Below are 13612 nucleotides of genomic sequence, written 5' to 3'. Positions count from 1 at the left end.
TATTATATTAGTCATTGAATTTCTTTGGTTTCATCTTCTAATTAAACTCTGTTCCACAGTTTTTTTAAGCGTGATTGAATAGTTTTAATTAACTCTCATTGTTTACGTAATTGCAGGAATTATATATACTACGTGAATTTTGATGTTGGAGGCATTATTTATGCATAAACATTTCGTGTGAGTATGAGATTTGTAGTTTATTTCGAGAATTGATATTGAGTAGAAAAAATGATTTCTCACGCATACGCCTTTTCTTTATCTTTTTTTTGAGGGCAACTGTTACTTTGTAATAAGTGAAAATTGAGTAGTGTCTTTTAGGGCATCCACAATAGGGACGATGTCCCGGCACATCCCGACGGACACTCGAAAAACATCTCCTGCCACGTCATAAGGTCATCCCACAACACTGACACGTCATAAGGACACCACTGCACAATAGCGGACATCCCCAAGTACATCCCGGCGGACAATACAATAATAAAAATTCACAAAATATGCAATTTACGAAATTAAAATTTCGACAGGAATACAAAGAAAATGCAACCATTTTATTTTTAAAAAAAATGTACATATTTAAATTAAACAAAATACATAGTTCACCAAAAAAAAAACATCCCAAACCAAAAAACGATTCAAACAAAGTACATGTTATGCCTTGAATCTGTATAGTTTGCCGCTAGCCGAATGGTGGTCTCGCTGATAATACATGCGTTAGCGTTTTTAAAAAAATTGTATATATAGAGTTACAACGAGCCTGGGACGTCCGCCGGGACGTCCGTCGTGCCACCGCAACACGGGACGTCACGACGGACGTCCGCGCTCACCCGCGGCTGACCCCCCCCCCCCCCCCCCCCAACGTCCGTGTCCGTCTCGTTCGACGCAATAGCGGACTTCCCGGACGGATGATCAGCTTGCCGGGACATCCGCTATTGCGGATGCTCTTAGAGTGATATATTTTGGTTCATAAAAACTTGAATTTTGGTATTTTCTACGTGCTTTAAAAACGGTCTTAAATATACAAATTTTATATTTTGTGTATTACTCCCTCCGTCCCGGATAATTTGTCCCATTTTTCCATTTTGGTCCGTCCCATATAATTTGTCTCATTTCACTGTTATCATTTTTGGTAGTGAACCTCATATTCCACTAACTCATTCCTACTCACATTTTATTATAAAACTAATATATAAAAGTAGACTCATATTTCACTAACTTTTTCAACTCACTTTTCTTTACATTTCTTAAAACCTGTGCCCGGTCAAAGTGAGACGAATTATCCGGAGGGAGTATAATTTAATTTGACATGAATATGATTTTTGACATAAACTAATCTTTCGTAAGCAACTTTTAAATATTTACGATATTTTAGACAACTTTTAAAATTCATGTAGAAAGTCACGTCAAATTAGTTGTGTCAAGTATGATAAAAATATGAAAAATAGCAAAATAAGCCAGGAAGTTTAGTCAAATTCTAATGAATCTCATAACTTTAAAATACCGATTAAATCATTACTTGGGCAGTCTTCTGAATTGTCTCATGGATTTAAATTTGGGGGAATTTTGCATGACGTGGACGTTGGGACCGTCTAGAGAGAATTGAGCATGTCGTGGAACAAACATATGAGCTTATTAATATGTTCCTGATGTCCACATCATACGTGCATCCACGTCATGCTCAATTCTTCTAAAATTCAAATTCATGGCCTCATGCGTTAATTCATAAAATAATCAAAGTTATGATTTGATTGGTCATTTTTTAAAGTTAAGGGATATACTTGAATTTAACCAAATTTTGTGATTATTTGGGCTATTTACACAAAAAAATATCATGTACGTCAGTCGGATATGACGTCGACTAGTATTGGGATTTTAACACACGAAATGTACTAGTTATGGCATACTAGTATTTCAAACAACTTTTCAAGTATGTGATAAATATAAGAATTTGTCAAGTGTATGATTTTTAGGGTCCAATATACTTTTCAAACTCAATAATGAATATTTTAAATCATGTAAATTTTTTTTACCATTGATTAAAGGATTTATTGGCGAGAATTTTAAGAAAGATTTTATCAATGGAGTTTTTATGTAATCATGTATCTTTGATTTAGATAATGATAATTTATCGGTGAGAGTAAAAATATTTTACTTCCTATGTTCAATAAAAATATGATTAATAGATATAGTACGAGAGTTAAGACAAAATTGATAAAGTAAGAGGAATAAGGAGAATGCTTGGTAAAGTAAGAGAAAAGAGGAGAGGGGAACTCATCATTTGATTGCTAACTATAACTAATTTAAGATCATATAATTTTAGAAAATTTATGGTCTACAATTTGCCACGTGTAATTTTTGTTTTTATTAATTAAATCGAAAAAGATAAAAAAAACTACTCCGAATTAGGATTTTGGATGAAAATGTAACTATGATGTTTCGAAAATATCTTCACAATGCTTTGAGAATGTCAAGACAATGTTTTGAGAATGTTAACACATTGCTTATATTGACATTCTACATGTATTATATTGACATATTTTATATATCATTTTGACATTTGTTGTTGTATTGAAAAATAAAAAAAATTTGATTTTTTTTTTTCAAATTTTGACATCGAAACATATGCAAGTGAGATCTCGTTAGAATCCTTATGAAATTATCTTTAATTTGATATATGTTGTGCGAAAAAATAATTTAAATCGAGAAAGTAATATGCGTTTTAAAGTTATGAGATATTTTTCAAAAGTTAGTTACAACTAATTTGTTGTAAATTGACCTTAATACCCTTATTGGCGTTTTTTGTTGAAAGTATTGACATTCCGGGGCTGATGATCTAGGCCCTTAATTTGAATATCTAATGGCTATTATTTAATTGTAGTTAGCAATTAAGTATTGAGTTAAGCAATATAACATTCTCTAAGGAGGAGAATGGTAGTTAAAGTAGTGTTAGTGGAGAGTGATACCTATATTATTATTAAATTAATATAACTTCATAAAAATGAAATACACATATTTTTTGGGACAGACAAAAATGGAAAGTGCATATACTTTTATGGAGAGAGTATTAATCAATTACATATAATTATCAAAATTGGGTGCTGATTATAATGATTAGGACTAGGTTTAAAATGGGCCGAGTATTCATTTCTTGCTCATAAAAGTGGGCCTAATTTTAACTTTTATTAAATGGTCCAATTCGAAGGAAATATCCTGGTTCTTTAATTTTCTCCTAGCATATAATGGGCCTGATTGAATTTTTTATAATTGTATATCTTCAAATGGTGTTTATGAGCAATGGGATTTGATATAATAAAAAGTACTCCATACTAGTAATTTTCAAGCTCAACCTAACTGTACATGTTTTAGTTCTCTGTTTTCAAATTAATGTGATTCAACCAATCTGGTCTTGTTTAGGTCCATTTTATACCACGAACGTGATTCCACTCAAAGATAAAAATGAAAATAACAAGCTCGTGATGTACCAAAACTGTAACATCAAAATGAAACATATACACATATTCAATAATTTTAGAGTAAGTGGAGTATGATTGAGACTTCATAGTACTTCAGCCGGACCCTATATATATATATGTGTATATATTAAATATAAAGCTATTCGATTTATTAAAATCTTAATAAAGTGTCGAATCAGTTGCTAAACATGCAGAATAATGGAAGATAGACAATAATTGCTCACAAATCTAATTCAGTGGATTGCGAGATAATCAAATTGAAATTTTATCAGGTTATAATTGTGAGAAAATGGACCAATTGAAATTGGGCATGAGGAATTAAATCATTGGGCTGAATTAATTTAAAGCCCAGATTCTGTTTTGTGTGGCCCAAATCTATTGAGGTCCGTTACTTACCTAGGGTTAACCGATGGCTGCCATGTAGCCGTTTCACTTTGATCTTGAATGAAGGCTGTTGGATCAAGGGTGTGTTTGTTGTGAGTGTTTAATCTGACTTCTCTCTCTCTCTACAGCCTCATTTTGTTCTAGACACTTCTCTCTCTCTTTGACTCTCGAGTTCTCTCTGCATTCTCTCTAGCGATTCCCCCCCCCCCCCCTCTCTCTCTCTCTCTCTCATCTCCGGTCATTCTTTTCTCTATTTGTGTGAGGAAGAGTGAGATCCTTCAACGGCTGTGTTGATGTGGTGGATCTGGCAGTGATCGAACTATTAAGTCTCGATCTGTTCATTCGGTGAAGATTTATGAGGAGTTTGAGGTGTGTGACGCTGGGGTTTGGTGTCCCTTGTACAGCGGAAGACTTGTACAATATAAATAAATCAGACAAGGATCTATTTGACCGATTATGCGATTAATCAATTCACATGTTAAACAGATAATTGCATGCTAGAATGCAAATAATTCATGCTTAGAAAATATAAATCCTAAACATGATTTCTACGGTTTAGGGTTACCGATTTTTGATTTCCCAAAAAATCAACGATTGCTCGCGCCTTCTCCACGTGATGATTTCAATATTAGACCACAGATCTTCTGACTGGTTTCCAAACTGTATCTCGATATCAGGGTGGGTTGATCTTATCAAAATACTAGGACTCGAATAAAGAAGACAGAAAATTCCTCACTGAGGAGGAGCTGGAAATCTCACGGAGGAGAAAATCAAAGGAAAAATCGTCTCCTACTAAAGAGAAGAAAGAGACGCTATTTTCTATGGGAAAAAATTAATTTCTGTCTCATTTATTCTCCTATTTATATTAAGTTCATATTGGGCCCATACAGAGATCTATGAAAGGTTTTGGATATGAGTTCCTCCAATTAGCGTTTTACTAATTAAATTGAACCCCAATTTAATAAAAGCTTTTAATTGGAATATTACGAGCAGCCACTACAGAAGTAATATTGCACTCCCCATCCAAATCCAAAATTATGAGTTATCCTGGTTTTCATTATTTATATTATTTATTTCCCATGCTTAAGATATAAATGCCCATTAACTAATTAATGTCTGCTATGGACTTAATTAATTAACATCTTATTAATTCCAAGAGTGGACTTAGCAAGAAACACTTATTTATTATTCACAGAGTGATAAAACTCCAACTGACCAGTTTTCTAAAGGGATAACTGCTTTTAAAGTCACCAACTTTCCATGAATTCCGGTTTTTCCCACGAACTTTAAAAAGTTCGTGTAATGTCACGAACTTTATTGTCGGTTGCCATTTTCCCATGTCAGGTTTTCCGGTCTGATTCAAACTGTTCGTTTTCTATTAAGACAATGTCCAAATTATTTTTTCTTACTATCGTTATCTTCGTCTTTGAAATTGCTTCGCGTGGGTACCTTGTACGCCTCAATCGGAACTCGGATGAAGAAGTTATGGCCATTATGATGGTACAAGGTCGCACAAAGGTCGCAGCCTTCATCAAATGACCATAACTTCTTCATCCGAGTTTCGATTGAGGCGTACAAGGTACCCACGCAAAGCTATTTCAAAGACGAAGATAACGATAATAAGAAAAAGAATTTGGACATTGTCTTAATAGGAAACGAACAGTTTGAATCAGACCGGAAAACCTGACATGGGAAAATGGCAACCGACAATAAAGTTCGTGACATTACACGAACTTTTTAAAGTTCGTGGGAAAAACCTGAATTCATGGAAAGTTGGTGACTTTAAAAGCAGTTACCCCTTTTCTAAATAACAAAACCTTGTTCGAGCTCTTCTTGAGGACATTATCTAACGAGACTCACCTCGCGCGCAACTCAACATAATAGCAATCCTAGCACCGCTAGATATTAATCATCACTACCCAATATATCATGATTATTGGGTTGCGAAAATCCCGCACCATTTGCTAAGTCAAAGTAAAGCATAATCAATACCGTATGTTCAATGCTAACGTATGTAGATTAAGAAATAGTATTTTATTAAGACCTAGTCTTTCAGTAGATGGCATAAAGACACGTCTTGCTGTTAGATCCATTCAGTGCTATACCACACCAACGTTATCTTATTTCAGAAAGGCTTAGAAATAATCGGACTGATATTGCAACCTTTCACGATAGGTAGCCAAAGCCTATCTAGGTTGTGAAATTCTTCTCTCTCTTTTGCAAAGCATTGCATAGAACTGACCGTATTACCTTAAAGTGGACTCGCCCACAACCGGTCTACTAAGCAAAAGACTTAGGCTTTGTTACTTCTTATGTATTTAAATGTTTGTAAAACATCTTATAAATGCACAAGCAAACACAATGTAATAATAATAGTGATTCTATTCATGCAAAACTGCTCGAATAATACTGAATCGGGTTAAAAGTGGATTGTAGAGTTTTCCGTATACAAGCAAGATTCTATTCGCACGAAACTTGCTCGAAACATGCTTTTTAGTATACCAAACCTAACATGGGGAACAATCGGTGATGTTCTTGGTGGTTTGGCAGTGATTGAGATGAGTGTGTGTTGGCTTGTGTTGTGAACGGCTTCGGTGAAGTAGTAGTCGGTTAATCCCTAGGGTTTGGGGGTTTGATTTGTCTCACGGTGCTCCCTTGTGACTCGTGGTGCAGACGGGTCTTTGGCCCTGTGAAGTTGCGTGTGCAACCTGAGCCATAGTCCCTCGGTTTCTGACTTGTTGTGCTTCATTGTGTTTTCTTGTCTCAGATCACTTAGGATCTGATTTCTTACTATACTAATTAATCTTGTTAGAGTGCAGGTCAAGTTCCAGCCATTAGAAGCTCGGAGTCCAGAACCGGTCAAGGGTTTTGACTAGAGCTAGGGTTTTCTTAACTTGTAGCAGCTCGTTAGATTGTATAGTTTGTATCTATTGTATCCTTGGTGTCAGTTCTTGGAGATTGACCATCTCTTAAGTGCAATACAATATAAGAGGTCCCAGTAATTAGTGAATCCCAAATGATCTGATCCCTACAATAATATTTTTTCATTTTTTTCGGGTCAACAACGGGTTAAATCTTTACCTATTGCCGTCGTTAATCCTTCAGTAACTACAAAAAGGAGGTGATTTGCTAGCACTATTTGTGCTCACAAAAAGGTAACAATAACACACTACGAGCACCGGTTGTGCTAGCTACGACGCTCGTAGCAAACTTTACGACCACTTTTGCGAGCAGAAGTTATTTTTCTAGCACCTTTGTGCTCGCTAATAGGCGAAGTCGACCACACCACATTTGTGCTCGCAAGGTTGCTATCACCTCTGTTATGCTCGCAATTTTCTAGCACCTCTACTTTGCTAGCAGGTTTTCGACCATTTGTGCTAGCAAAATTAGTATATACATCACAAATTTTTTGCTCGCAAAAATTAGTATTCATCAGCAATTCTAATAGTATTATTTTTTTAAATTTATTTATTTGGACAATTTATTAAAATGAAAATTATAATGACAACAAAAAAAGTAACAAATTTCTAAAATTACATAAAATTAGTAATATTGTTTTACACTTTTAGTTTATAAGACTTGATCTATTTTTGACTTCTCATTTCATCAACTTACTCACTATGGTTCATCATAGAGGGGTGTCGAAATGGGTACCCGCGGGTATCCAATTCCGATTTTGCGGGTACCCGTACCCGTACCCGAAAACTTCAATATAATATTACCCAATCCCGACCCGTATAGTTAAACGGGTAATCCCATACTCGCATCGGGTATCCCAAACCCGCAGTTGCGGGTACCCAAACCCGCACACATAATTTGAATTGTGTATTATATTATTCAACGGTATTATGCTTTTAGTTTTCGCTTATCATCAATGCTAATCATCTAATATATATAATAATTTTTTGTACTTGTTTGAAATTCTAGAATGAATTTTGGGATTGTTGCTAGTTGCTACACTTCGACTTTAGATTTTTATTTTTTTTACTTTGTTGTATTTGTATAATTTCCAACTATTAACTATGCACAAATATGATGATTTCTCATCTCTTAAATATAATATGACTATGTATGGAATATAATGCAAATCCAAAATAAGCAAATATGATAGAAACGTCAAGCATGTCTAAAATTAAATCACCATTCAAAAGTCTAATATAAAATAAAAAATAATTCACTTTCATCAAAAGTCTAAATATATATAACTTCAACTAAAAGTCTATATATTTTAAATCTTTAATATAAAGACACTAAACTAATAAAAGTTTCACTTTCACCAATCTTGCAATCCTTCATTTGGCAGCGGATAAATAATTGGAAATAAAGTGTATCATCAGGGAGTATATATGGATTTGAAACTAACTAACTAAAATAAAATATTTGAAACCCCTATAAATAACGGGTATTATCGGGTTTAACGGGTATACTCGAGCGGGTAGCGGGTATACCCATACCCGCAAAAATTTAAAACAAACTACCCGATCCCGCCCCATTTCCCGTTGTCGTCGGGTAGCGGGTACCCGTTACCCGGCGGGTAGCGAGTCGGGTTGAGGGTTTCCCAATACCCGCTACCCGTTTCGACACCCCTAGTTCATCAACTGTTCCAACCTCCCATTTTTTTTTCTCTAAATCTAGGCGCAACTCGTATTTTGTTCTCTAATTCAGCACATGCTGCTGTATTTTGCCTCTCCAACTCCCCGCGCGACGCCTCATTTTGCTTCTCTAACTGCTCGCGCACCTAATAGTGGCTTGCTCTGGCATTGCTTGTAACTGTTCACTCGACCTCTCTATTTCAGCTTAACTACATCAGAGATATAGGTAGCTGATAAAATCATGTTTTAGTCGGTTTAATTGGTATGTTGAGGTGCTTAATGTTGAGTTTTGATGCTTGAATTGTCTATTTCCAGCCAATTAACCTATCTTTTGGAGTTTCATGTGTTTGTTGAGTGTTCTAGGATAAGTAGATAAAAAAGAGGCAAAAATCCGGCCGATTGTGCATAGGAGGCAGCAGGGCCTTCAAAGGCTACACCCGGCCTGGTGAGTTTTACTCTTATAAATTCTACTCGGCCGGGTAGGACTTGAGGACCAGAAAGGATCCGGAAAACGACACCCGGCCGGGTGAATTTACAGCACAAATATTCCACCCGGCCGGGTATCCTGAAGACAGCGTGACGAGTTCAGAAAGGGGTCTGAAATGGTCACCCGACCGGGTGGATTTACAGTTCATAAATTCTACCCGGCCGGGTACGTCAGTTTGACGCGTGCTGAAAATGCGATTTTTGAAGTGGAAAAACGAGAAGAAAAGGCTAGGGTTGGATTAGACGAGAATCATTCTACACTTACCGCCTCCAACACTCACACCACCTCCAAGAACACTTCTAGAGAGAGAATTGAAGATTGAAGACTCCAAATCGGAAGATTGGAGTCTTCATTCCATAGATTCGTTCCACATGAGTTCTTAGTATCTATCTTTCATGTTTTTGTTCGGATTCTGAAACTTAGTTTTCTCCCTGAACATGAGTAGCTAAACACCTTTTGTAGAATTCTTGGTGAAGATGCATTAATTTCATAGTTTTTATCCAATTGATTTTGTTCTTACCTTGCTCTTGTAGTTATTTGATTATTCTTGGGTTTATTCCTTTCAATTGCTTGATCACCACTTGATTGTGTATGATTAATTAGATTAATCGGGAGATGAAATAATTAATCTGGAAATAGGAATAATTCACACCTTAATGCAATAAAACTCGGGAGAGTTGAGGTTTTGAGTGAGGTCTTTGACCTAATCGAGCTTTTGGGAGTTAGGGGTTTTAGGATTAGAAGGGGACTTCAATCCTAGCACCTAATCTACAGGTTTCTCACCTCGGGAGGGGGTTTAATCTATAATTGTGGTCGACTTAGTAACTCTAGAGATACCAAAAGGTAGGCAATTTGATTGGATAAGAGCTTGGAATTGTGCATCGGATCCTTGAGTTCTACAATTTTCTCCATATTATCTTTTCACTCCGTGTTTATTTGCTTTTACTTGTTTATTTGCTTACTATATGCTTTTATTAGTGTTAGAAAAAAACCAAACTTTTCTTGATTCTCTAGATAGTAGTCAACATTTATTCATGGTAGTTAAGTTGATACAAATTTGTCTCTGTGGGATACGATACTCTTGCTTGCTTATTGCTACATTGTCCCCGTACACTTGCGGGTACTACTTGTGTTAAAATAAGTCGAGTCAGTAGCAGATTAATTTATTTACTTCTGAAACTGTTCGATAGCAGAAAACCTTGAACGAACTCTAAAGACCAACATGTAAGTACATAAGCTATATATTAATGCATAGTACTATACAATTTTAGAACAATATTCTACGAACTTAACATCACAACTTCCACCCAAAAACGTGATAGGTTAATAACATGATAAAGGTGAAACACACCAATTCACCAAAATATTTAACACTGATCATCAATTCACTCTCAGGGATTCTTCTATTTTTCAGTATATTTGCCTCCTGCACCTTTTGGATCTTAGAGGCACACATTACTCAATCCCATAGCCTAGAGCCACCTCAGGAGCTCAAGAGAGCTTCATTACTGTCCAGAACAACATGTATTTAACTTTACTAAGGCTGCCTCCGTTCCTGAAGTTTGGGCTATGAAATAAAAGGTACAAATTAGCATCCATTTGCGCAGAGAAGGAGAGAGAGATTTAGAGTATTTAGGAAAATTACTAATATCGGTGAGAAGAAAGAAAAAAAGTAACAAATTGATCATCTTTGATCTTTTCAAGCGTCGAAAACCTTATAAGAACAAGATCACGAAACAAGACACAACAACATTTTAGATAATGATGCCCATTTTTACAAATTCCTCCTGGTATGCAAGAAATGAAAAGTCCAATTCTACATAACAAGAACCAACCAACAGCTATATTGATGAAACAAATAGAGGCAAAATGGCATTATACCGTCAAAACAGAGTATGTGATGATTCCATCGCCTAAGCCTCGTTGGCATTCGGTCTTGATAAAGGTCAAGTCTCTCATTCAGCCTATTTTCATTTCCAAAGGTAGAAGTAGAACTAATCTGTCTCCGTCTTAACAAGTGGCAGCAAAAGGTAACCTGTAAAAATTATTAAGTCACCTCATAAAGGGGGGAGGCCTATGGCAGTTGCTTTCAACTTAATGAAGAAGAAAATTAGAACTAAGAAATGACTGTAAAACTGACCTCCATTAAAATAAACACAATCAAAAGTACCTACAAAAGAAGCTTAGAGACATTGTAACTGTAAGGTACAAAATATTAGAGTCATTTAAGTAAAGGTACAAAAGTTTCCTTTACCAACACCAAGATTAGAGAGTATGAATTTCATAAATCGCCTAGCATCATCACCACTCTATAGGAAATCATTTTCCATTCAGAAATTCCAAAATTGCAGGATGTGGCCAAATTGCAGGAGTAAAAATGACTGCATACATTCTCAATCAGATACAATATCAATCAGTCACCACACTAATAAATCACAATCTCAACCTAAACGAGGCAAATTTTTGTTTTCTAGAAATGGTTGCATACACTGATATGGAAGAGTTAAAATGTTAAATCAACAAAGTAAATAAAGGCATTTCATGAACAATACGCCAAATTGCAGGTTGTGACCCAATTAGAATTCTGATTATTTCAACAAACTCTTAAAAATCAATATGTGGAAAAAGAAAATCGGAAATAACATACAGAAATCTCCTATATAAACCCTAAATCAACTAATTCCACTACGTTCCCATTCAAAATAATGAAAAAAACTCAAATAGCTAGCCTCGCGTAAATTGAGTGATTGTTACTCGCGGCGGCGCAATGGCAGCGACGCGCGGTTGAGATGCGACGACAAGGGAAGGACGGCGGTAGGGCTAGGGCGGAGGTAGGTGGAATGGAGTGCCGATTGTATTTTTGTTTTATTCTCAAGACTTAATAGTGTTGTGTTTTTGTCGACGGAAAGTAATTTTATTTTCTTTTGGTAAGAATATAATTTCGAGCACACACACGTGCTCGCAAAACGGAAAAATTCGACTTAGTTGTCACAGTTGTCACGTTGCTAGCACCCTTTGCTCGAAAACTTTCGAGCACTATAGGTGTGCTAGCAAAATCTGTCATTTTATTCCAGTCGACAAGAAATGATTGTTGTTTTCGGTGTATGCTCGCTACTCTGCTCGCAAGTTTGCGAGCACAACCAGGGTGCTCACAAAAAGTGGTAGCAAATAGGCGTTTTTTTTGTAGTATGTATCTATGAATGCTTTCGATCGATCGGTTAGTTATAGCAGCAATACAATACTAGTTTGGCCTTCTCTATTCAAATTAACTAGTTTCTACCCAATGTTCGATGTTTCCAAATTAATGAGTTTTAAGTTTAACCAATGTGTCCTTGTTTGAGCTTCTTTTCCATAGATAAAATTGAAAAATATATATACGTAACATTTAAAACATTTAATAATTACTCCCTCCGTCCCAGATAATTCGGATCACTTTGACCTAGCACGAGTTTTAAGAATTGTAATGAAAAGTGGGTTGAAAAAGTTAGTGGAATGTGGGTCCTACCTTTATATATTAGTTTTATAATAAAATGTGAGAATGAATGAGTTAGTGGAATATGAGGTTGTCACGACCCAACTTTGCTTACTATAGCAAGGTTCGATATACCGTGACTGTGGTGGATAATAAGAATGCGGGTTGGGTAAAAAAATGGACTTCATGGTTGAACTTTCTGACTGTAGAGTATAAACATTGAATACATGAATAGAATGGCTCGATCACAATGACTCGAGTCGGGGACAATACAATATAATGGTTAATTATCAGAGTCTTTAGAGAAATAAAGAATTTCACTTGCTTTAATGCACAGCGGAAGGAACTAAACGCGGTTCCATGTATGAAGACACGAACCTCCGAGAGTATGGAACTATAAGTAGGTCTGGTTTAATTAGCACCCTTCCCTCCATCACAGCTCAACCTGCACATTTAGAAGTACATGCAGGGCTGAGTACAAAAGTACTCAGTGAACACATTGCCGAAAACTACAATAATACATTTGAAAATATTGTCAAGCCATTATCACAGTAACACTCAGGGGTTTTATTAAAAAGACCTGAGTTTACTAAATACCATTTTTCGACTGCACGGTCTAATTTCTTTCTGTTCTTTGCCATATCTGTACATTTTGTGCCGTAGAGATGGTGTTCTCCTACGGTCACCCAACCCGCATTCTTATTATCCACCACAGTCACGGTATATCGAACCTTGCTATAGTAAGCAAAGTTGGGTCGTGACAGAGTGGTATCAGAGCAGTTCTTTTCTGGCTTGAACCCGAGAGTCTTCTTTCAGCCATTGTCTAGACTCGTTTTGCTAGACTAACCCAGTAGCCTAATAAGGTCTCAGCACTCCAACTCATCACGCTCAACCAAGAAAGAAGTAATTTCCTCTCCCAAGGTAAAGTTGATGATATTCAAACACGTGAGCAATAGAGATTTCTTGCTCTATTTATATGCATGATAGATGAATGAAGTAACTCGTACTCTTTAAAGTGGATCCTTGAATGAAGTAGTGTGTTTTTACTATATGGGCCTTAATAGTGACAACTACACCGTGCTGATAAATTCTGTCTAGGAGTCTGGATTTTAAGTGGGACAGACGTGACCCCTCCAGTTCTTTCTGGGAATTTATTAGGAATGGAAATTCTATCAAGGGGATTGACGAATCAACTTGAGGAAATTTT

The 13612-nt window shown here is 36.1% G+C and overlaps 1 long non-coding RNA gene across 1 annotated transcript; it reads right to left on the bottom strand.

The window, feature by feature from the left end:
• Positions 1-10144: 10144 nt before the first annotated feature.
• LOC125213462 lies at positions 10145-11824 on the bottom strand. Its single transcript, XR_007174944.1, has 3 exons — positions 11074-11824; positions 10815-10968; positions 10145-10500 (listed from the first exon to the last, which is right to left on the bottom strand). It is a non-coding gene; the product is annotated as an uncharacterized LOC125213462 (long non-coding RNA).
• Between the last annotated feature and the right edge of the window lie 1788 nt (positions 11825-13612).

Source organism: Salvia hispanica, chromosome 3 (assembly GCF_023119035.1).
Source record: "Salvia hispanica cultivar TCC Black 2014 chromosome 3, UniMelb_Shisp_WGS_1.0, whole genome shotgun sequence".
Classification (NCBI taxonomy): Eukaryota; Viridiplantae; Streptophyta; class Magnoliopsida; order Lamiales; family Lamiaceae; genus Salvia; species Salvia hispanica.
This window is presented reverse-complemented; position numbering and strand designations above follow the sequence as displayed.